Source organism: Lepidochelys olivacea, assembly GCF_965140295.1.
Source record: "Lepidochelys olivacea isolate rLepOli2 genome assembly, chromosome: 3".
In the NCBI taxonomy this organism is placed as follows: Eukaryota; Metazoa; Chordata; order Testudines; family Cheloniidae; genus Lepidochelys; species Lepidochelys olivacea.
Window position 1 is genome coordinate 17,542,824 of NC_140413.1, and position 26,365 is coordinate 17,569,188.

Here is a 26,365-nt window from a genome sequence, read left to right on the forward strand (position 1 = left end):
AAGAGCTAAGGACATGATTAGTAGTAGTTGTTTGAAATGGTTAAATCCAGAATTTTCTTGGGTAATTTTGACTATGTTTTTGCATATCAGATCACCCCTTGGTTCCACTGAATCATCACTCACAATTTGAGCTCCTTCTTTAGGACAAAAAAATACCATCTGTTTGTTGCAAGTTTATGCTTTCCTGGCATCTTTCATGCACTGCACCGACTTGGCTTCAAATTCCAAAGAAACGGAAAAATCCACCCAGGTGGAAGCAGACACAATGTCAGTACGTCAATGAAGTGGCAGCCTACTTATTCCAGTAGTGAATTTGGCCCCTGGAGGACTGAGGAAGTATGAAGTTAGCACACCTTGGATTCCTTGCAATAAATTCAAAAGCAGTGCTAATGGGATAAAATAATGGAAACCAAGATTTTTTTGAAATATAATTAAACCATTATTTTACGACAGGAATGCAAGGGTGGAGGGGACAGGACAAGCAATCCGATTAAAAACTCTCTTCATAAAAGAATCTGGGGGAAAACAACTCACCTGGAATTGTTCAGCTATAAAGATCCTCTATTAACAGAGAACCTCTTTTGCACTCATTGTTGCAATGTGTTTGGAGTCATTATCTGGGCACATCCAGTCGCGTGGTCATGCATACATAACCAGTGTCAGCAAACAGTCGGTCACTACAACAGGAAGAGGGGAAGGAAGTCTGACTGACTCTGTTATGGATGGAACTAGAGCACCATAATGAAGACAGTGCTGTCACACAGAGCATTCCGGGGCTCTTGGCAAGCTGGACCCATTCAAACAAAAAGTGTTTTAATACAGCCAAATGCAAAGTTATACAAGTAGGAACAAGGAATGATGGCCATGTCTACTGAATAGGGGACTGTATCCTGGAAAGCAGGGACTCTGGAAAGGACTTATAAGGTCATAGTGGACAAGCAACTCAGCATGAGTTCCCAGTGCAGTGCTCTGGCAAAAAGGGCTAATGCAACCCTTGCATGCAGAGTAGTGCATAGGTTTGGGGGGGGGAGAGGAGAGATTTTACCTCTGTCTATGGCATTGGTGAGACTGAATACAGTTCTGATGACCACATTTTAAAAAGGATGTTAAAAATATTGGAGGGGGTGCAGAAAAGAGCCATAAAAATGATCCAAGGGCTGGAGAAAATGCTGTACAATGAGAGACTTAGAGAGCTCAATCAGTTTAGTTCAGCAGAAAGAAGATGGAGAGGTGACTTGATTACAGTGTCTAAGGACCTTCACAGGGAGAAAATATTAGGTACGAAAGGGCTCTTTATTCTCGCAGAGAGAGGTATAACAAGCATCAACAGCTGGAAGCTGAAGCAAGACAAATTCTAATTAGACGTCAGGCTCACATTTTTAACAGCGAGGGTGATTAAGCATTGGAACAAATGACCACGGGAAGTTGTGGATTCTCCATCTCTTGATGTCTTTAAATTAAGACTAGATGCCTTTGTGGAAAGTATGCTTTAGCCAAATGCAAGACGCATCGGGATGAAATGTAATAGCCTGTGATACACAGGAGGCCAGGCTAGGTGACCTAATGGCTTTTTCTGGCCTCTATGAATCTATCAATGGATCTATGAATCTATGGTCTTTAAAGAAAACTGTGTGGGATTTCATGTTTCAAATGATGAGTTTGCCCAGTATTCTAAGGGTGTGTCTATGCTCAGGGCTCAGCCACCAGATGCAAACCAGAAGTGTACACAAGGAAAGCTGTGATTTGCCCAAATTGAGTTTAACCTGGTTTCAGGCAGTCAAAAGACATTAAAGTCAGTGGGACTAATCACATGCTTAGTTACGCACATGCTTAAGTGCTTTGTTGTATCAGGCCTTTAAAAAGGAGCAATGGGATCAAGCAGAGAACGTTAGATTGAATTTCAGAGTGGAAGTTAACAGTGAGCTTTGTCAGAACTGACTCCCAAGTAAAATAGTGACAGGTTTCAGAGTAACAGCTGTGTTAGTCTGTATTCGCAAAAAGAAAAGGAGTACTTGTGGCACCTTAGAGACTAACCAATTTATTTGAGCATGAGCTTTCGTGAGCTACAGCTCACTTCATCAGATGTATGCCGTGGAAACTGCAGCAGACTTTATATATACACAGAGAATATGAAAAAATACCTCCTCCCACCCCATTGTCCAGCTGGTAATGGCTTATCTAAAGTGATCATCAGGTGGGCCATTTCCAGCACAAATCCAGGTTTTCTCACCCTCCACCCCCCCACACGAGGTGAGAAAACCTGGATTTGTGCTGGAAATGGCCCACCTGATGATCACTTTAGATAAGCCATTACCAGCTGGACAATGGGGTGGGAGGAGGTATTTTTTCATATTCTCTGTGTATATATAAAGTCTGCTGCAGTTTCCACGGCATACATCTGATGAAGTGAGCTGTAGCTCACGAAAGCTCATGCTCAAATAAATTGGTTAGTCTCTAAGTAAAATAGTGGAAGCCTCAGTTAAACTGCATTGGATAAAGCATAGGTTGAGATTTTCAAAGCCAATTAGGGAATTTAGACACATAGCTGCCATTAAAACTACCAGCAATGCAGTGTCTAAATCCAGCTTTGAAAGCTCAGCTTTAGAAAATATACTGTAAGGACCAATTCCACATCAGCTTGGTGATGAACTGGACAACCTAAAGAGCCTTCTCTGTCTCCGATATCCGTGATCTTCTTTGATCATGTCATTCAACATGCACTTTCACTACATTCCCTTGTTAAAGCGAGTTGAAAAGCAGCCTGTCCCAGGAAAAATCCAATAAGTAAAGGTTTGGTTTTCTTTCCTCCCACTAATATTCTCCTTTGTAATTTGAGGGGGCAGAGAAGGGACAGAGGTTACACACATCGTTCCCAGCATTTATCATCTGTCTTTCCCCACTATCTTTTCTTTATTCTTTTTTTCTTATGTATTAGTTGTATTGTGGTACTGCCCAGAGGCCCCAGTCAGGATCAGGGTTCCATTCTGTTAGGCGCTATGCCTGTTTTGGCTGTCCTCTGCATCTATGGAAAAAGAATGTAAACTGGTGGAAAGGCTAAGCCCCTCTCACGGGACAGGGGATGTTAATTAGGAAATGAACGTAGGGATCTATGTATACACAAACCTGGTGCTAAGTTCAGCTCTAGAGGGGCGTAGGCTGCTCCCTTTAACCTGGTCAAAACCATTTTGCATATGTTCATTTCACGTAGGCTGCTTTATTCTAGCTAGTGATCTTCGTACATCAGCCTGCATCACTGCAGCATCTGACTACCTATCAGTTGTCTGTTATTTTCATTCTCTCTCACTTGCACTCAGTAACTATATTTTTAATGGGAATCACACATGCACTGTGTGTCACACCCAAAGCCAGGATACCTGGCTACGATTTATCATCCTCAACTTCCCTTCACACAAGGCAGCGCAAACCTGGTTGCGACTATCACTCTGTGTGGATTTAGGGTTTCATTTCTCCTTCAACATTTGCAGAGATCGCAAAGTGAAAACAGTGTAGGGGGTTGCCCTGGCCTCCTTCTTTACACTGCATTTAGAGGCACTGGAGTTTTGACAGGTAAGTGAAGGAGGAGGCTATTTTCAACTATTTTAACTAATTATATGAACTAGGTCCGTGCCAGATCAGCCAGACAAATCCTGCTTCTTGGCAAGGGGTTACCTGACTCGATGACCCTTGCAGTCGATTCTAACTGTATGCTTCTATGACACACAACGCAGTCATTTGAAAAAAAAACAAGAATAACTAAATGATGAAAGCCCTAATATGTTTTTCTCTTTCTCTGTTCAGTTAGTATTTGACCTCATTGTCTATATCAATAAAGAATATAGTCTCCAGGTTTTCAAAAGCTGCAGAGCTAAATCATTCCCAGGTAAACCAGCTTTGACATCTCAATACTGTGGAGCAATCTGCAATCACTGATGCTATACCATGGAAGGAAAAAAAAAATCCGTAGCACAGCAACTCAACTGGCTGAGAGGGATGGATTAACCACCCACCACATGTAATCCACCCCACGCTTGTATTAACAGATGTAGAGGTTTTGGCACTTCAAAACATCAGGAGCGATGCATGTTCTTCAGTGTACAGATGAAACGCAAATAACTGAAGTCAAAAGGAGAAAAACCACAAGACGCAGGTTTCTTATTTATCTAATGCAAATAGTTCTAATCTGAAAATTCTAAAACAAATGTATCTGAAGTCAATTCTACAGAAAGGTAGAGCAATTAATGTCTTCTCATCCAAGAAGTAGCAACCTCATTTTTCATCCTAAGGGATTATCATAGAATATCAGGGTTGGAAGGGACCTCAAAGCAGGGCCAATCCCCAACTAAATCATCCCAGCCAGGGCTTTGTCAAGCCTGACCTTAAAAACCTCTAAGATTCCACCACCTCCCTAGACAACCCGTTCCAGTGCTTCACCACTGTCCTGGTGAAAAAGTTTATTATCTACATCTATAAAGAATCAGAGGCACAACAATCTCCCTGACCATTCAAAAAACCCAAAAGAGCCTGTAAAACCAAGCAACAGCACACAATGGCAAGCTGTTTGGGGCAGGGACCATCTTTTTAGTTTTGTGTTTGTACAGCGCCTAGTACGGTAGCATCATGGTCCATGAAATACAAATAAGAATAAGAATAAAACTAACAGCAGCAGCAATAATAACTCAGTAGTGTAGATGAAGTTCGTAGTCAGCACATACCCAAACTCCAAGCAGCATCCATTCTCCAGTAAAGCCCCAAAGGGAAGTGTCACCCATCTCAGGTGCCCTATATAGTTCAGTGAACGGCTTTTTCTTCTTCTTTTTTTAGTATTTTCTGCCAGCCCACCTTCCTGCCCCAAGAGAAGCAGTGATGTACAGAAAGCCTGAAGTCTGAGAAACAGCATCCCAAAACATCTGCAGTATATAAAATAAACTGACACCCAGCCTAGAGACATAGCAACAGGATTCTACCGTGCCACAACATCAGACCGACTGGGGCAGTCGGGGGCTTGTCAAGGTTCGGTTGAAGGGTGACTAGTCAACAGACTTTAGCATCAAGGGACTTTCTTTTTAGAGTAGTTTTATTCCATTTCAAGATACCAAAGGTGGAAGCAGATAACAGAAATAAAAGGAAAATTGTACGTGGGACTAAATACAAAGGAATGCTTTAGTTTTGTCTTTCATTTGTTACAGATATAGGGCTTGTCTACATGGGGGGAAAGCCCACAGTAGCTGGCACGCACTAGCAACTCCTCACCAGCTCCCCATGTGAACACTCTTACTGCACATTAAGGGCAGGTCTGCACTGAGAAAGCCGCACTGCTTTAGCGAAGCCTCTACTGTGCCAATGGGAGCGCGCCTCCCCTCGGAGTAGTTCGCCCACCTCCACGAGAGGTATCAGCTATGTTGACAGGAGACGCTCTTCCATCGACAAAGCGCCAGGTCAGTATAACGGCGTCACTCCAGGGTGTGGATTTGTCACACCCCTCAGCAATTAGTTATACCAATGTAAGTTTGTGTATAGACCAGGCCTCCGAGTATCTTTGTGCACATTTGCTTAATGCTACATGCTTCAGTGTATTAAGCTAAACTGCCTGAGGGCACAGTTAGTGCACAGTGTGTCCACATGGGGAATCAGTGCAGAGTAGCTAGTACACTCTGCACATTCACATTCACATCCTAGCTCAGTGCACACTATCTTCCCCATGTAGATAAGCAATAAGGCCCCAATCCTGCAAACACTCATGCAAGTATGTAACTTTATACAAGCTAGTGCCACTGAGTGACGTTGTTTACTCACCTACATGAAGGTACTCATGCACGTAAGCACTTGCAGGATGAAAGCCTAATATTTATCTTCATAATTAAACATTCTAAATAATATCTTTCCCCCACATCCTTGCAAATATTATCAAACATTTCAATATTTAGGGCAACACATTGATTTTCTCAAACATAACCCAGGTATTTCTATGAGCTCTGAGCTTCAAGCACAAAATAGCAAGCGTCCAGAAGTGCATGCACACTTTGCAGACACCCATGAACCATTCTACAACTCACATGAGTGCAAGTACTACAATTGGCTTTTGTAGGTGCACATTTTTGCACTAGTGTATGGTCAAGTGTTAAAACTGCTTGGGTGCACACACAGGTGTTTGCACGTATGTGTTTGTGTGTGCTTACAATTTTACACATGCTACGTGGAGACCAAGTGGAGACTCAGAGGAAAAGTTGGTCTATATGTATGTGTGTGCATTTGTGGGTGCATGAGCATTTTTTGGACACATGTATTTAGATCAGAAATGGGCCCAAACCAAAGCACCCTAGAACTGAGAAATGTTGTGCCTTCATCTCATTTCTCATACGATCATGATAGACAGTCGTTACTCTTATAAAGCACTCTTCTTATATGTAACACTGTACATTCTTCCACAGGGTTGTCATTGCTGTCAAGCAAAATAATATGTTGTAATCACCTAATTATTAAAAAAAACGTAATTAAATCCATCATCACAACCCAGGCATTGTTTCATGCAGACAGAATTCTGTCTTCCAGACAAACCTGGTTTGCAACAGAGCAACCATTTGGAAAGGTGTGGGAACATTAACATTCATTACATACAATACTCTTCTCTGCTGGCCAAGGAGTCTTGGAGAAGGAAGATTTCATCTGGTTCCAGAATGAAACCCAAAAGGACGTTTTCTTGAAAGATGCACTGTTTGCCTTGCTGTGTTTGACCTGGATGCCATGTAGTTGTGGAAAACTGAATCAGGCTGCTTTCCAGTACTACAGAAAACAAAATTAGTAGTGTTCTCCAATGCCCAGTGCTTTACGATTGCTGGAGAATCTCATTTAGGGTTTTTCTTCACTAGAGCATTAACTTGCTATTGATCTTGATTGCTCCTGTTAGCGTGCCCCCCAATCAGGCACAAAGTCTGTGGTCATGGCCCACAGCAAGTCAGCTACCTCACTGGGAGATAAAAGGAAGACTACAAGTTAGCTAGCTTCATCGGTTGCTAATTCAAGGCATCCCCAGTGAAACACTGGCCAAAGGCCCCACACAACCGTTGATTATCACTGGTCCCCTATCCTTTCCCACAACCCACCATGACACTCCAACCTGCATCCAATCTTGCTATCTAACCATTCTCTGTACCCTGACCAGAAGCCATTCACTTTCATATGGTGAGGCTTTGTGTCCTCAGCCACACAATACCCCTAGCTTCACTCATCTCTGTTCTCCACTACAGCAGTGAGAAGGAGGCCTGTTTGTGAGCCATCATATCATACTGTGTTCAGTACCAAAGCACTGGTAAACCTCTGGGCCTATGCCAGCAAAGGACATGACTTTGTGACACAGGCAAGAAAGTTGAGCTATGCAAAACCAGAGCTGACAAACTACAGGCCAACTTTAGGATCAACCGTACAGGTCCACAATGCATGAAGAATATCCAGGGGCTAAGCGTATCTGTGTGTGTCTAGGTGGGGGGTGGGTGGCCTTTAGACCTTTGCATAATTTACCACGTACCTCAAGAGAAAGCTGAAGGTTTTATTACCATCCTCCAATTGCGTAAAAGCAAAAAGGCCACAAGCCAACACAATGTCATGCTGAAAAGAATTGTGACTGCTACATGCTGCTCGTGGGGAACCATCTAGCCCTTGACAAAGAAGTCCCTTGTCCCAGTGAAGCCTTTAACCTTCTGTGTTGTTACCCAGTGATAATGAAATGTTCTTTTTTCTTTACCGCTAAAGGTGAGCCCACAGGAAACCCCTGGACCCCACCACAAATAACCTTTAGGGAAGTTCAGATCCACGGGTGAATTTTGCAGCTCAGGCCCATTTCTCTCTCTCTCTTTCCTGCTTGTCCATTTGTAGAAGTGGGGACCACTGAGAGTCATATTCTACCATGTCTCAAACCCTGCACAACCCCCCTGTAGTTAATAGGATTGCATGGGTCATAAGTGAGGGAAGAATTTGGACTGGAGCTTCTATACTATAACATTTATAAATCATCTGCTCAATTTTGTAGAGTGCCAAAAACTTAACGAGCCAAACACCCAGCAATGCAATAGCAGCAATCTGACTCTGGCAGGCGGCATAGTTGTTTTAGTTGTGGACACTGTGTAGAGCTTAAGACAAATCATTCATATTATATGCCTCACCAATGCATTATCTTGGCTAGGCAAAGGGAAAAAGAAGCGAGACAGACAAGATACTCTTTCTCTAGCGTCAGCAGAGAAGATAACGGAGACCATAAAAGTTGGGATCACTGATACAAAGATTTCTGCTGCTGCTACCACACTAGCCACAATTAACAAAAATCTTTAAGGGTGGTCCTCACTGAACAGCATGTTCCACGAAAGGCAATGCAAGTGGAAAGGGGCCTGTACGAAACCCAAGCTCCACAGCACATTGGACTTTGGAAGGCGTCGGATCTCATGCCAAACGCTATATTTAGGGCTACAAAACACAAGAAACTCCATGATAAGAACTGGAGGCAATGGTAGAAAAGAGGAGCTAATCTCCCATTAAATTCCCATTACTATGGACCTTTTCAATGTTCTCCTCCCCCTACCCTACGAGAATGTTTTATTATTTTCTTACTCTCATTTCTACCCTCTTTCGTGCCCCCACAGAGTTCCAATCAAAAGCACATTGCCCAGCTCCTTTCTCCTCCAGCCCCTTGCATTCCTGAGAGCAAAGCAGGGGCTGCTGGAGCAGACAAGCTGTAAAAAGCTGTTCTCACAATGAAAGCAGCGCTTTCCAATAAAACCTAAGCGCTCTGGCTGGATTGCCTGTGCTTCGCTTCCCTGCTTCAGGGCACAGCTGCAGAGACAGAGCAGCCTCAGACTGATGAAATAAATAATCATTATTAATAAGCATGCAACTTTTGCCCTGCCAAAAGATGTACGCAATCCAACCACTCAAGCTACTGTTTACTTACAAAAACGCTGGTCCCTGGAAAACCTTCCCTTGTTGGTAATTGAACCAATCCCAGATTAAAAACAACGAGGAGTACTTGTGGCATTTTAGAGACTAACAAATTTATTTGGGGCACCTTAGAGATTGTGTCAGTTTTTAGTTGACTTGTAATATTCCCACCCCCCCCCAAAGTATGAGCTTTCAGAACTTGATTTATGAAGTGCCTATAGTAAACCCATGCGCACATAAAAATACACTGGACTGTTGGATACAGCTGCATCGGAGGTGGCGCAACAGAATTCTCACTACACAATAAATATGACCTACGTGAATCCTTTTACTTGTCCGTTAAGGCTCAGGGACAGATTCTGAGCTGGTGTAAATTGGCATTGCTCCGTTGGTTTCAACTGAACAGTGATTTACATTGGTTTAGGATCTGGCCCTTGGATTTGGAAACTAGACGTTTTGGTTGCATTTGGAAACAAGTTCTCCAAAGGCAGACAAAGTCTGTAACTGCCAGCCACTGGACAATTCAAACCAGGATGGAATTGCGCTTTCAAACAGCCTAAAATGCCCCAGCTTTAAAGCTTTACAGGCTTCTCTTCCCAGCATCAAAGGTGAAATCCATTTAATTTTCATTTTTAGCATATTAATAGGGGTTTTCAGGAGCTCCCATGGTGGAGGGAGGCATTTGTGGCACAATTTTTCCTCCCATTTATCCCACCTCCCTATTATCTCTTTAAGACTTCCCACATGCTCCCTGCCCCCTTTCTACTGAGTTACTCCCATTGGGGGAAAGGGTATATTGACAGCACCCCTGTGCTCCCCCCAGTGCAGGGTCTGCTATTCTGGGCAAATCGGTTTGCAGGCAATGCAAAGGCAGGAAGGCTGCTTATTTCCTCCCCATTTGCTGTATGGCCAAGTAAGGAATCGAGCTCATCATAAATCCTAACAAGACCTGGTACAATGGCACTTGCATGATTTTCACCATGGTGGCAAAGTCTCTCCCCTGTGAAGTGGGTACAATCACACTTAGGATCTGGTTACCTTGGTGGGTTTGTTGTCTCAGCCCTTGTGCATGAGGTAACTCAGGGAAAGACATTCCTACAGCCACTGAAAAGGGCTAACAATACTTGAACATCCATGAGCCTCAGGGATCCGGGGGAAGCACAGGAAGGAGCCCTCCAGAGATGCAGATTTGTGCTCTGGATCACCACAGATCAGATGCTGCTAATCCCACTACACAAGCTCTAATTGCCCATCTGACTCCAGCACCAGTTGGGTGGCTTTGTTTAGCAAGGGCTTTACCATAAAGGTTTCCCTGGGGCATATAGATTGTCTAATCACTGATGCTCTAATTGCTTAGCGCCAGAGCCACAAAGATAGTTAGGTGCCTAGCTCCCATTGCAGTTAGGTGCCTAAATACCTTCGAGGATCAGTGTCTTAGTTCCTCAGATGCTCAAATGTGGGTTGGTAATCTGCAGCAAACTGACCTCTCTGAATACATGTTCAACCCCCGGCCCCCTCTTTTGTTCCTGAGGGACTGATCTGTTTGCTTTACAGGAGCAATGAAAGAGCCGCTGCTCTGTACACAGTTTTAAAAGTGTCCTGAATTATGACTGTTGCGTTGGAGCAACGTGAATGGCTCTTTTACTAACTAGAGCCAGATAAGCCTTCTACCAGCTGGAGGCCCGGTGCCTCCCCGTGCTCCACCAGTAACGATGCAGCTGAGCAGAAAAGCCACCTGGTGGAACCATAGATGAGCGCAGTATCGCTATCATCACAGGCTAGGCTCCATTTTGGGAAAGAATCCCTATTTAGGAAGGGTGCTTAACGTTAAGCATGCACTCAAGTACTTTTCTGAACTGAGGCCGTAAATAACAGTAGCCGTAGTTCACACTAACAATAACTGAGTATCTCACTAGGGAAATCAACACTGTGTTGGCCGGTCCCTAGTTAATTACAACACAGCTCTCTGTCTGTACGCTTATCTCACTGAAACCATCTCATAAACTGACAATAATTAACACCCTTCTTAGCAGCCTCAGCAGAAAGCCCAAGGACTGAAAGAATAATATTTATGCATTCGGCTTCCGAGTGATCTACAAACACTAACTCATTAACCCTCAGTGCTAGAAAACCAGGCATATCCATTTTACAGCTGAAGAAACAGGAAGGGAAGTTAATTGACCAAGGCCACAGACAGAGTCAATGTCAGAGTCAAAGCTACAAATGGAGGTTCCGTTTTCCAGTCAGTTTTATGTGCCCTGACCATCAATCCATGCTTCTCTAACACTGGCCAGGAAGACTTAACTACCCCCAGTAGGCTAGTTAGCGAGGCAGGATGACCCACTAAAAGGTTAGGGCACTAGGCTACGATTCAAAAGATCTGGGGTCAAATCCCTGCTCTGCCAAAGACTTCCGGTGTGACCTTGCCCCAGTCACTGTGTCTCAGTTCCTCATCTGTAAAAGTTCCCTACCTACCAGAAAGAAAAGGAGGACTTGTGGCACCTTAGAGACTAACCAATTTATTTGAGCATAAGCTTTCGTGAGCTACAGCTCACTTCATCGGATGCATACTGTGGAAAATACAGAAGATGTTTGTTTTTATACACACAAATCATGAAAAAATGGATGTTTATCACTACAAAAGGTTTTCTCTCCCCCCACCCCACTCTCCTGCTGGTACCGCTGGTACCCTGGTACCTCACTTCATCGGATACATACAGTGGAAAATATAATGGGGAGATTTTATATACACAGAGAACATGAAACAATAGGTGTTACCATACAGACTGTAACGAGAGTGATCAGGTAAGGTAAGCTATTACCAGCAGGAGAGTGGGGGCAGGGACCTTTTGTAGTGATAACCAAGGTGGGCCATTTCCAGCACTTTACAAGATAGGGGGGAGAAATAAACAAGGGGAAATAGTTTTACTTTGTGTAATGACACATCCACTCCCAGTCTTTATTCAAGCCTAAGTTAATTGTATCCGGTTTGCAAATTAATTCCAATTCAGCAGTCTCTCATTGGAGCCTGTTTCTGAAGGTTTTTTGTTGAAGAATTGTCACTTTTAGGTCTGTAATCAAGTAACCAAAGAGATTGAAGTGTTCTCCGACTGGTTTTTGAATGTTATAATTCTTGACGTCTGATTTGTGTCCATTTATTCTTTTACGTAGAGACTGTCCGGTTTGGCCAATGTACATGGCAGAGGGGCATTGCTGTCACATGATGGCATATATCACATTGGTAGATGTGCAGGTGAATGAGCCTCTGACAGTGTGGCTGATGTGATTAGGCCCTATGATGGTGTCCCCTGAATAGATATGTGGACACAGTTGGCAACGGGCTTTGTTGCAAGGATAGGTTCCTGGGTTAGTATTTTTGTTGTGTGCTGTGTGGTTGCTGGTGAGTATTTGCTTCAGGTTGGGGGGCTGTCTGTAAGTAAGGACTGGCCTGTCTCCCAAGATCTGTGAGAGTGATGGGTCATCCTTCAGGATAGGTTGTAGATCCTTGATGATGCGTTGGAGAGGTTTTAGTTGGGGGCTGAAGGTGATGGCTAGTGGCGTTCTGTTATTTTCTTTGTTGGGCCTGTCCTGTAGTAGGTGACTTCTGTGTGGATTGGTCCAGGCTGAGGTTGATGGTGGGATGGAAACTGTTGAAATCATGGTGAAATTCCTCAAGGGCTTCTTTTCCAGATGATGAAGATGTCATCAATGTAGCGCAAGTAGAGTAGGGGCTTTAGGGGATGAGAGCTGAGGAAGCGTACCCAGAAGTTACCTACTACAGGAGAGGCCCAACAAATTATAACATTCAAAAACCAGCCGGAGAACACGTCAATCTCTTTGGTCACTCGATTACAGACCTAAAAGTGGCAATTCTTCAACAAAAAAAAACTTCAAAAACAGACTCCAATGAGAGACTCCTGAACTGGAATTAATTTGCAAACTGGATACAATTAACTTAGGTTTGAATAAAGACTGGGAGTGGATGTGTCATTACACAAAGTAAAACTATTTTCCCTTGTTTATTTCCCCTCCTACTGTTCTTATAAAGTGCTAGAAATGGCCCACCTTGATTGTCATTACAAAAGGTCCCCCTTCCCACCACTCTCCTGCTGGTAATAGCTCACCTTTCTTGATCACTCTTGTTACAGTCTGTATGGTAACACCCATTGTTTCATGTTCTCTGTGTATATAAAATCTCCCCACTATATTTTCCACTGTATGCATCCGATGAAGTGAGCTGTAGCTCACGAAAGCTTATGCTCAAATAAATTTGTTAGTCTCTAAGGTGCCACAAGTACTCCTTTTCTTTTTAGAGGAATTCAGTTTCACCTGGTCCCTAAATGCTCTTTAAAATGCCTAAGACATGTAAGAAAAGCTGGTGTGATGGATAGAACTTTTCACATCTTAACCAGGATACAAATGAATGTGTTGAATGGAGATGGCAAATCCCTAGGGAATGTGCTTAAAACCAGTCAAGCAATTTGGGATCATTGGCACAGATGAAACTCTAGTGTTCCCAGCTCTATTTATGCCAGCCCTACCAGCTCCAACTCAGTGACCAAGACCTCTTTCACAGTCACTGAGCTATGCCTGAGCACTTGCCTGGCTTTAGAACATTGCTAACACATCAGAGGTGACTAAAGCAGGCTACATACACAGCATACAAAGCTGCTACATCCGTCATCCATCTCGACCACAACATTCATCAGCTGTCCTATGCTCCAGTGACAAACTCAATAACAACGAAAAAAAAGGCCCAAACCCGTTCCAGGAGAGTTCTTGTCTCCAAAATCCCTCTTATGAAAGATGCATGTGAACCTGATATTTCAAACAGACCGAGGGAGTCCTTCTAACAGCAAGAATGAAAGTTCTTTCGTACAGAATCAGCTAGAGGTAATGTGTGGGGGGTGGGGGCTCTGAAAGATGAGACAAGTAAATCACTTCAACATGACAATCTGGATTTGAGAAAGATCTTATCCCATGGGCCTGAGGGTCAAAGGCAGTAATTACAGGCATAGCAAAGAAAAAAGCCAACCACCTTCCTTTCCACATAAGCAGAGGTGTAGTGGTTTGGAGAGCGAGGAAGGAAATGATCTACTATTCAGAGACAGGCAGATTGCAATAATCAGAAAGCACACATTTATAGGGGGCTTAATTTAAAGCAGAGAGCAGAGCAAGTGAAGCAAGACTAAAAAGAAAAGAAGTAACAGCGAAGGAATGCTATGAGCAAGAGGAAATCACATGCATTGGAATTGCCTTGCTGAATTATACACAAACCCTACAGCATCAGCTACACCCGAGTGGGTCCTTTAGCTGCAAAAACATTTGATTATGTATTTTGCTCTCTGGAAACATCAATGTTTTACTTTTTCTTTTCACTAGCTAGGTTACAGTGCAGCATCTCAAGCCAGCTCTACCAAGCTCTAAACAACAGGAGCAAAAAGAGGCCAGTGCAGTTTCACTTGGATCCTAGATTAAGACAAAACAACTGCAAAGTTTGGAAGGTCTGAGTCTTACCTTTGAATCCTCAAGGCAATGAGAAGTGAAGTTCCCTGGCCTCTCTCCAGCAGATGGTTCTGGGGGGAGTTGAGGGAGGTTGCTTTTCTTTAGGCTACAGATCCTACAGGTTGTGGCCACAAATTGTTCAATTTGTCTCTTCAGCACCAGCAGTGACAGCAACCACAGAGCCACAGGGAGCGCATGCACAGGACAAAGCTGAGGATTGTAACCAGCAACAAATCCAGGCAGACTGCCACATCTGCTTTTCCCGTTTAAGAAAACCAAACCCGGCTATTAGTGTGATACCAATGGCACCCTCCAGAATGAGTGAATTAAAAAATCATCACTACAGGAATGCCCAAGCACCCGTCTAAATAACACAGGCCACCAAGGACAGCCGCTCTGCTCAGCTCGTGTCTGTCACTGACTCCACACGCTTCACACGCATACACACAGATCCAGGCTTGCTTGCTGAGTAACTGGAAACAGTTGGTGGGTTGGCTGAGTCAGTGAGAGGGAAAAGGTTGTCTCATTTCCTTTATCCCCCCATTTCACCCCACACCAGTTCTAGCCCCCTCTCATGCCCCCAAAACACACACCCAGGTGGGGACAAGACTGGAAAAGAAACCAGCAGAGAAGTCCAGTCTGTTAGTACTCAGTGGCAGCCAGATTTTTTAAAGAGACAGAACACTCCCCTTTTTGGCCCAAAGCAGCACTGCCTCAGTCTGCCAGACAACACATTCCTGCTAACCAGCTCTGCAAAAATACAACAATTCTGCTTTTCTTAGCCCCCAGCTTTGGAGTCCTTTTGAAAGGACCACAGGTTTGAAACCAGAGCTCAGTTCTCCTCCCCGACAATGGGCCAGCATATTAATTTTGTTTTTCTTTTTTTGTTAGCTTCTTTGATTGCACATTCAAACGTTTCCACAGATTATATCCTTTCAAAGTGCTAGTAGTAAATAATAATAATAATAATAATGAACATATAGGGCCTAATTCTCAGATGAAATACAGCTCTTTGCACCATTCTGGCAATAAAAAAGACTGAAAACCTACTGGATTTAGCTACCAGGAATAGCCTCAGAATAATAATTAGTTTGACTTATGGATACCGTGATTTAAAAGATATACTCAGGCTGGTATTAGCATAAAGTGGCATTTCTGTACTTGTTCCCTGTTTGCTTTCACAGCTGGTGATATGCAATTGTTTTTGTCTTACATTTATATAGCACATTTCACCACAAAGAATCCCAAATTGCTTTACAACCAACGTGTTCAATCTTGCAAACCTTTAACCTCAGGAGTATTCCTTACTCTTGCAAGCAGTGGTGCAAGGGGTGAATAAAGGTTTGTAGACTCAGGTCCTATATAAGAGCAAGCACTGCCCCAACCCCAACTCTGGTTGGAATGCTTAACACAGCCCCGATCCACTGCACAACACTGTAGAAAAGGAAGTGAGAAAGAGATTGCTGTCCCCACGCAAGGGGGCAATATTCTGAGAGAAGAATCCAATGACTTAAAGTGGAATTTGGGCAGCATACACCCACGTCCTTGTGAAACATGACACAAATCCCCAAAGTCTCCACAAGAGGACAGGAGAAATGACACTGCCCCTAGCCTGGTGTCCCCAGTACCAGGCTGAGGCATCGGTTCAATATTGACTCTGAGGAAAAGCACCATCAGCTGAATCACTAACCCCCCTGTCTACTGTCCATCTCTAACATTAATCACCTAGCTGTCAAGGTGATGGACCGCTTCAGTGGCTGATACCCCAGCCATAGTTGTCCTTCCCCACTAGAACCCATGTGCAAAGGTGCTGCTCCATCCCCCATCCGGAGTGGACTCCATGTGCTCCTTCAGACTTGTGACTAGCCAGACAGATAAGCAGCACAGATTCATATTATTCTCTATGGGGCAATAGCTGGACATTTACTGTGAGTCTCTCCTATTAGCCATTGAGAAATTAATAAATATATATTTTAAAATGTGCATTGATCATCTGGCATCCACAAATCAACTTAGAAGGTATGTCTTTGTCCTACCCACGTCTACAATTACATTTAAAGACCTGAATTTCAAACTGCAATAAAAGCCAGGAAATCCCAAGTTAAGCCTGGAATTCTTAACAGGTAAGATTGTAAGAAAATAAATTGTAAAGGGCACAACAGCCGCATTTCCCCTTTTCCCCTTTTATTTATTTCATAACCTTAATGTCATTGAAATGTAATTAAAATATTGATTTCAATTTAACTGTAAATAAAAACAGCTTTCTAGCTGGCGGACTGGAAAGGCTCATTGGACCAGATTTTTAAAAGTATTTAGGCACCTAACTCCTATTGATTTCAATGGAAGTTAGATGCCTAAATACTTTTTAAAATGGGGCCCTTTGAATCTACTTGGTAAAGTGAGTTATTTGGTCCCATTTTAGATATACTGTGCTATGTTATAGAGACTGGAGATTGAGCATTCCCATCTGGTTTGAATAATGAAGTTGAGAGTCAAGTGTTGTGGGTTCAAATCCTACCTCTACCACTCTCTTACCTTGGGGACATCATTTATTCTCTCTGTGCTTCCACCTCCTCATCTGTAAAATGGGGATAATAATTCCTCCCTCCTTCAAGGAGTGTTGTAAATTTTAATTCAGAACCTAGCACTACTGGGTCCTGGTCCACAGGATAATAATAATTGTGAGACACTTTCAGATCCTTGAATGAAAAGTGCTACAATAATGCTTAGCATCTATCTCTGCCTAGTTAGGTTCTATCCCGCACTCATCACTGTAAGTGCATTTATACAGCGCTCTTCATTAAGTGCTTCATGAAAGGTGGGGAGGTGAAGGTTAGATTAGCTAAGTGAATTTCTCAAGACAAAAAAGAAGGTTTGCCAAAGGCTACATAGTGAGTCAGTAGCAGAGCTGTGAATAGGCCCCAAATCTTCAGACTCTGAGTCCCCTGCTCTCTGTGCCTCAGTTTCCCCAACTATATAATGGGGGGAAATAATACCTCCCATTTGCAAAGCATTTTGATATCTACTGATGAAAAGTGGTATAGAAGAGCCAGGTATTATTATGCTCATCATCCACAGGATCATATAAGCACTACGTATTTATTAGCATTATTCAGAATCTTCCCCAATATGGATCCTTTTCAAGAAAACAGTCTTACAGACCCATATGTACAGAGAGCCCAGCTGCATTCCTTAACAGCAAAGAAAAGGCATGCAGGATGTCAAATAAAGATATTTAATTCAAACAACTTCAAATGAAACAAGGATCCAGGAAAGTGAAAATTCCCCCCTCACTTCTACTGAAGGAGATAAGCACTGTTTTTTCCCCTGTTAGCAGCAGGTCACTGGTTATTGTTGCCCATCAGCGGGCCAATAATACATCAGTGGTTGGGAGAATCAGTAACAATTCAATTATCACAAACAGAGCTCAGAGCTTAAACATCCTCAACCCCTAGAGCACTGAAAATAGCCACAGACATGGTATGCTATTAACCAAGGAGCCTGGAATGTCTGAGTCTAGTGGATGACTAGATCTCCGTTTCTATTCAAATCCTCCCCCAAACTGCTTTCGTTATGCAAAGCAATTAGATCACATTACAGATTGTTAAAATGTGTAAGTATGACTCTCAGATACATTCCTTCATATAATTGTAGAGCAGGTGAAAGGTGCCTGATTGACAGCCTGGAGTCTGGAGTCTTCTATTCCGTCACAGAACAGGAATACCAGAGGGAGTGCTAGCATCCTCACCAATGCACCTCAACCCTGGGTTGAAGAGGCCAACGCTAGGAGTAAGAGAATGCTGGTTTGCTCTTCCAGCCCTTGGCTTCTATGCTGAGACCACCAGTAAAATCCCACTGTGCATTAACTGTGTGGGTAATTATCTATCTTAATACTCATATGGCCCCTCATCACCATAATAACTGAGTACCTCACAATCTTTAATGGAGTTAGCCACACAAGACTCCTTTGAAATAAGGAAGTGCTATTATCCCCATTTCACACGTGGGATTCAAAGGTACAGAGAAATTTAATGACTTGCCAAAGGTCACACAGGAAGTCTGTGGAAGAGTATGGAAGAGACCCCGAAGTTCCCACAGTGCAGGCTCATGTCCTATTTAGCGAACCATCCTTCTGCCCCAGAGGACATTGGTCCATTAGGAACAGGACCAATGTAACCAAACTAGTTTCACACCATTGAGGAGCTCAAATTAAAAAGCGTGAACCCTCTGTGAACCTTTATGTTTTTCTCTGCTTAAAAACAGACAAACAAATATGTCCGAAATCGTGTTAAAAGAAAAATTGCTGCCACCCTCAGACCTGCAAGAGAAGAGTTTCAAATACAGGACTAGATATTTTTTTTAATGGATGAGTTATAAATCTGAGAATGGAATGAGTGAATGAGACTCCAAATGAAAACAGCGAAGCAACAGAAAGCTGCCACTGAGTGGTCTCAATGAATCACTTTGAGACAGGGATTCTCAAACTGGGGGTCGGGACCACTCAGGGGGTCACGAGGTTATTACATGGGGGGTCGCAAGCTGTAAGCCTCCACCCCAAAGGCCACTTTGCCTCCAGCATTTATAATGGTGTTAAATATATTAAAAAGTGTTTTTAATTTATAAGGAGCTTGCACTCAGAGGCTTGCTCTGTGAAAGGGGTCACCAGTACAAAAGTTTGAGAACCTCAGAAACTGCACTTCTCCTCATTGTTCTCCCCTAATAAAATAATTAATAAATAAGTCGCCTCCGTTATTTCTATAGTAGACCCATGGCCACATACATGCAGGCACCTCTGGATGTCAGCAAGGATTGAACCAGAGACCCTTCAGAACCAAAAGTGCAAGCCCTTTCCACTGGAGCTGGAGGGCTAACCACTGCTCAAGCTGCTGGGGCCAACCACTAGAGGGCAGTGTAATCAAACGCAGGGAATCAGTGTGCTACATTTGCACCTGGTGTAACTATGTACCAATGAATGCGGTGCTCACTTGTTACAGAGGGTCAGGATCTGAAGACCCCACTGTGAGTTAGAACCCTACATAAAGCTGCAGAGTAAACTCTGCTGCTTCATGGCGGTAGATTCAGCGTGTTAGCTCCCGGAGGATATATGACAGCTAGGAATGACACTGGACTGAAAGAACAAGGCCTTGGAACAGTTGCAGCCAACCTTGGGAAGAAAACATAGGCTGAGGTTTATGTTGTTTTGTTAGCATTTAAGTTACCAATGAAGCCGAATCCCAGGAAGAGGGCAAAGTTTGAACTCGTTAAATCTTATTTGGAGCAGGGTGGAAATGCCTGCTGCTAGCACCACCACTAAGAAATTTGCCAACGATTAGCAATGCAATGGTATCTGTAGAGCCCTGCAAATCCCCAGGTATCTGTTTTATATCCATGGACCATTTTTGCGGATAGCATCGCGGCTGCAGATACAAATTTTGTATCCACACAGAGCTCTGACTGTAAGAGCCGGGCAGCAGCTGTGAGGAACTGTGACACAGACCCTCCACCTATCCTGGGCGGGGAGGTCTGGGGGGGCAGGGACATGGGCCAGGGAATGCTCGGGCCCCCCACACAGGCAGGTGGAGGGTCCACCATGCGGCTCCTCACAGCTGCCTGCCTGCCTCTTACCTTGGCCGGACTGCGGCTCTGAGCCGCCCACCCTCCACCCCTGCTGGAGCCGGAGAGCCGCGCTGGCAGCTGTGGGGAGCCTGGGTCCCTCCACCTGCCCTGGGCGAGGGGCCTGAGTAGTCCCTGGCCTGTGTCCCTGCCCTCCCAGGCTCCCCGCCCAGGGCAGGTGGAGGGACCCAGGCTCCCCACAGCTGCCAGTACAGCTCTCCCCAACCTAGCTCTGGCCAGGGTGGAGGGCAGTTCGGAGCCGCAGCCCGGCCACAGTAAGAGCTGTGGGGAGCCACGGCGGACCCTCCACTTGCCCTGGGCGGGGGGCCTGAGCAGCCCCTGAGCAGCTCCACAGGTCACCCCTCTCCCACCCCAGCCAGGCCAGAGTGGAGCCCAGCCAGGAAGTCAGGGGGACCCTCCATCAGCCCTCAGCCATATCCCTGCCCCCCAGGCTCCCTGACTGGCTGAGGGCAGGTGGAGGGTCCACGACTCCGCGCAGGCTCCCCACAGCTGCCAGCGCAGCTCTCCCTGGCCGGGCGGAGGCAGGGGGAGGAGTGTGTGCCTCGGAGCCACAGCCCGGCCACAGTAAGTACAGCCCTACAAATCCGCGGGTATCTGCGGATAGCTGCATCCACAGACAATTTTTGCAGATGGCAGATCGCATGCGGATACATATTTTTGTATCCGCGCAGGGCTCTAGGTATCTGAGATGCCAGTTTTCTCAGTACATTTAGTAAAGAAAATAACTGTATGAACCCTATTAGCCAAAGTTGACTTTGAAATGATAACCACTGTATGCAACTGAGAGTAGATCCATACACAGTAGGAAGGGGGGAAGTGGGTAGGTTTTCATAGTATACACTTGATTTAATGACCCTCTCATTGCAATGTTCTATTTTCTCTTGATCCGTCTGCAGGAAACCTTCAAATACTAAAAATTATTAATTCCAGAAGTAATAAATAGTCTTCAAGGAAGAGGGAGCAGGGGGGCAGCCTATTTAATCTAACAAAGAGACAAAGGAAATTGCATCATACCCAGATGGAAGACTTATGTGGCTTGCCAGAGAGATCACTGTGTCAGCATTAATGGCATCACTTCCAGACAATCATATAGACACAGAATTCGATATGGAGATGAGGGCCAAAACAAATGCCCAGACCTGAACCCCTACTGGCTGCTGGAGTCCTAGATACTGAACTGTGGGTCTGACCACTATTTTTCAAACAGGCTGAATCAAACTGCTGGACTTGAGTGCCCCACAACTTTGGGTGATATGAACTGTGCCACTCAGACACATCTCTAAATAGATCTCCAAGCAGTTTTGCAAAAGAGGCTTATACTTTCTTTCAAATGGTAAATCCATTCACCCACTCAAACGGGAGATTGAGCTGAAAATGGCAGTTGTCTTCATTTTTAAATTATGTAAAACTAAACAACAGCTTTTTCATAGAACTTTTTTGTTCTGTGCTTCAATTTTTTCTCATCCATTATTTCTTCAGTAACAGCAGTGTTTTGCTTTTGACCTCCTTCCACCAGCTTTTTGGGCCAGATAGTGGTATTTGTTTTAATGTAACAAATCTGGCTAGTAACCAAGTTTAGGATGCTGAGGTTATTATAGAGTGTGTTCCCTACACAATCCCAACCATCAATATCATGGAGACCACTTGTATTTGAATTACAGGGAAAATCTACCTTAAATGACCTCTCAAGGGACCAACAAATATCCATTGCTTAGTAGAGGTGGAAAAGAATTGTATTCAGTGGGCCTATACCTTGAGTAGCCATTTATACCACTGCGTGTAAACACAACCAAACCAGAGAAGTCTTTTGCACTCACTATTCACTGGTGGGAGAGCAAGAGAGAATTAATTCCATTATGTTCAAGTATTCTTAGGGGTGGTTTCGAGGGCTAGAAGATTGCCTGGTAGGGTAATCTCTCAGACAGGTTTCCCTGTAGTCTGTTGTAATGGGGCAAAGAGGCCCCACGCCAGCAGAGAAGGGAAGAGAAGGAGAGTCTCCAGAGAAGGAGAGTCTCTGGGCCCAGCTAACCCCACCCTGCTATCCCTGCAGCCAATACCAAGCCTGGAGAGGGAATAAGAGAAGAGGGCCTGGTTCAGCTAAGGGCTGGCAGGCCAGGAAGCAGGATAGAGTTCTGCCCCCCACCTGAAGGGAGCTTTGCTTGCAGAGTTGTGGAGACAACTCTAGTTGTGGAGGCAACAGTAGCTGGAGCTGCTACTGGGGAGGAGTAGTTCGACCACAGGAGTGACTGACACAGAGGTAAGCAACAGTTTGGGAGATGAGACCGAAGGGACAATTGGCTGGTGGGCTGGAGGCCTGCTACAGTGGGCACCACAGCTGGAGACTTCTCTCCCCCATGGGGAGACCTGTGTCAGGGTGCCTGGAGGTCCCCAAGGGGGTGCTGCTCCTGCCACACTATTACATCTGTTATTTATACAGACTATATCTAGTAGGAGCAGATTTAGCCACTATGGAGCCAACCTGCAAGGGAAACTGTAAAAGATGGGCCCTAAACAGAGGATAATTCATCTCTTGGCATCTCACACTCCTTTTTAATTGGTGGGACCTTTCTTCTACCCATCAAACAATTGCTCTGCCCTGCAAGGGAACAGGAAGTGAGACAAAGCTGTCCCTGTTTGGACTGGGAAGACAGAAGATGCCTCATACAGGCTCAACTGCCAATTTACCTGCAGGGCCTTGCTCAGAATTAGCTACGATTTAATAAAATTCTGTATTGTACTTTACCCTGAGACTGTGTCCTGTCCACCAACGGAGTGGCAATGACACAGCAGATCAGCCTGGCAGAGTTCAAAGCACTCAGTCCCCGCTGATTATACAATATATGTTCTGACAACGGTCATTCATATAGACCTGTGGATGCTTCCTTGCTGACCATCTTGAAAACAACAGGCTTACGGAAGTGCCCACAGTCTTATCTACGCTTGGGGGATTTTGCTAAAATTTCTCACTGTTGCTTGTACTGATTTACCTCCACTAGCCTTTGCACTGTTGGGCGCCCTAGTGTCGAGGGACTCTGTCTGCTACTGGTGTGTTACACATGGTAAAGATTAGACCTGTCTGAGCAGGACTAGATGACAACCGATAAAGGCAGGGGCAAAGCCCCATGGACTTCAGTGGTGCAAAATCAAGTTTAAGGCAGCAACTCCTCTAACTGTCATAGCTTCATTAACAAAGGATCTGCCCCTTAAAAGGCTTGAAAGGGTGGTGGTAACTGATGGCGCACCGACATTATGGCTTACATGACTGATAACACTGGTTAAACTGAATGGATGTTGCAAAAATTGCATAGAGCACACAAGCCTTACATGTGCATATGGATGACTTGGCATTTGAGAGGTTAACATGCGGGTGAATGGGGGAAATATGGAACCAATGCTGGGAATATCTAATTACAAACAGGATTATTTATTGGCCAGGAGGAACACCTTCCAGTGCATTGAGGTCTGCGTTGGTAACCCTGGGAAAGACAAATCAACCTAATCTCATCACCAATCCCTCCCCTCTCTTTCCCACCACCACCCCCATCCTGCAAAAATCGAGCTAGTGTGCAGGGCTCTGCCCTTCAGCTCTCTGCTGCTGGAATTTATGCAGCTTTCTCTCCGAGTTTATTTATATTACTTGCACTCATCGCTGACATTGGCAGTTTGCACCACTCTTTGCAAAACTACTTTTTTCCTTGGCTGTACTTAATCTGTTTTATTTTTATCCCATCTGTGAGGGAAAAAAATGGCCACAGCTCATTAGCACTGCTTAGCAGTGAGGGCTCTCCAGGCTAGGGCCCTGTGCTGTGCATGCTGCCTGTATGCACTCCCCTATAGACTACAGCTCATGCAGAATGCAGTTGTAGTGTTGCGGATACCTCCTGTTTGAAGAGAGAGTCATTCAAGGCTTAGCCCAGTTGGTCTGCCTGCCAAGATGGCAATCAGAATGATATTATCTTAAGGACAAGTGCTTTGGGGAACAGGAAACTTTTCCAAGAAGGACAACACAATGTTGATCCTTCAGTTGTTTATTAATAGGAAAGAAGAGAAGCGAAACGACCACAAGCAGTTGTACTAGCCACGGGCCAGACTGCCGTTGTGAAGGTGCAAAGCAGGACTTCCCAAGCAGGGGCCAGCCACAATTCCAATCTCTGTGCTCTCCTGAGAACCAGGACTTCTTCTTACTAGTGTCCCCTTGGTTGCCAGACACCGCAAAAGAATCATAAGGGTGGGGAGGGTAGGATTATTGCTCTGCCTCCCTCTGCAACATCTAACACCGCTGGCCAGCCTCAGAGGTGGCAGCTCCATTCTAAGGGATGCTAGTGTGGCTGCACTCCTGGGAAGCACTGGGCTTCCCCAAGGCACTATTGCTCCTGGCCTTTTCTCCTCCCCTTGAGCAGTACATCTCCCACTGCCCACTACCCAGGGCTCTGCCTTAATGGCATGATCTGGCACAGAATCTAGGTGAAAGCAGCTTTCGTTTATGGGGAAATGGATTTAGCTGAGCTGGCTGCAGAGTTAATTTTTCAGTGAAAATTTGAAAAGTACCATTTCCTCAGATTGTGACGTCCTTTGCGGCTGCTCAGTCTGGCTGCAAAGATTCTGCAGTCCTATCTGTCCGTCATTAGCCTTTTCCTTCTCAAAGTTTAATGGACAGGGGAGGCCTCATGTGAGATGCCCCATGTGGAGTGGATCGGCTGGAGTGCGGGGAGAGAAGTGATCAGAGATAAAGCAGGGAACATTCATTTGTGTCAGGTTTTAACTTAATCGAATGATCGCAAATCTGCAGCGCATTTCAAACCACAAATCATTAGTGCCCAGAAACCATTTCAAATCAATGTTAATGTATCAAGTCTGTGTGTTGAAAGCCTGGAAAGGCAGAGGCTGGAAAGTTTGTAAACTTTAACAAGTGGTGAGAAGAATATAACCACAAACGTTTTCACTGAGTAACTTTGATCTCCCTCTAGAGTCAGCACAGAAGCACAAGCAACAGGCCCATTCCCTCTGTTTTCCTGCCAAGGAAGCCATTTTAATTCTTTTGGGATAACTTCATTCACTTCTCCACCATTTGTGCCATAAAAATATAACATACATCTCAAAAACATAAATCATTAGAACTTTTGAGGATGAGCTGCCGCTAAGGGCTATAAAATCCCTCTTGTTACATAGCACAGAGGTGAGGAGATGGACCTATGGTGGGACCAAAAGGGCCCAGGCAAGCTTTGCAGAAGGTGAATGGGCTACTTGGTATCAGACAATGACACTATCTTGATGCTCCAGCCAAGCATTTCTGATACAGCCCAGGAAAAATTAGTATATGAACAGGAGTCAGACATCAGACACACCAAGGGCCAAGTTCCTTTCCAGACACCCAGAGTATCATGTGCATTTTGACCAATGTAGCATTAACTTCCCCTATTTCACCTTTGAATCTTATAGAAGATATCACAGGAGTGCACCTGCCACCAGGTGTCCAAAGGCAGTACAACAATTGAACCAACCATGCTACCATTGCTGGGTGCTATAGGCAGGGGGCTATAAAGAGTCAGTCCAAATACCCCATGCAGTCTTTTCTTATGGGTTTCAGACCATGTCTGCTGCCTATTTCACATTGCTACAAGCCCCATCCTTCAATGGGAATGATGAGGCAAAACTAGCCTCCCTTAGAAGCCCCGGAGGCCTTCCAGTAAGTTCTCCTCTTCCATATGTTTTTTTCACAGACATGTTTTGATCCAAAGTGGCCTAAAGGGTCTAGATGTTTAGTCTCCTGATCCTGACTGAGGATCAAGTCTTCATGAAGCCAGTGTAGAATGTGGCTTTAGGTTACAGATGGAAAGGCACTGGTTAAGTCTTATTGTAGCCCCCTGTCATAAATATAAAGGGAAGGGTAAACCCCTTTGAAATCCCTCCTGGCCAGGGGAAAGCTCCTCTCACCTGTAAAGGGTTAAGAAGCTAAAGGTAACCTCGCTGGCACCTGACCAAAATGACCAATGAGGAGACAAGATACTTTCAAAAGCTGGGAGGAGGGAGAGAAACAAAGGGTCTGTGTCTGTCTGTATGCTGGTTTCTGCCAGGGATAGACCAGGAATGGAGCCTTAGAACTTTTAGTAAGTAATCTAGCTAGGTATGTGTTAGATTATGATTTCTTTAAATGGCTGAGAAAAGAATTGTGCTGAATAGAATAACTATTTCTGTCTGTGTATCTTTTTTGTAACTTAAGGTTTTGCCTAGAGGGGTTCTCTATGTTTTTGAATCTAATTACCCTGTAAGATATCTACCATCCTGATTTTACAGGGGGGAT

The 26,365-nt window shown here is 44.5% G+C and overlaps 1 protein-coding gene across 5 annotated transcripts in view; it reads right to left on the bottom strand.

Moving 5' to 3' along the window:
* The window catches only part of EVA1A (eva-1 homolog A, regulator of programmed cell death), a 312,143-nt gene that overhangs the window by 43,219 nt on the left and 242,559 nt on the right, over positions 1–26,365 (bottom strand). Inside the window, exon 1 of one of the 5 annotated variants that reach the window (XM_084623449.1) lies at positions 14,443–15,000. The exons of the other annotated variants lie outside the window; for them this stretch is intronic. The gene's annotated coding sequence lies outside the window, so the exon portion shown is untranslated. Of the gene's footprint in view, positions 1–14,442; positions 15,001–26,365 lie in introns of those variants that run through there. 5 annotated transcript variants of the gene reach the window in all.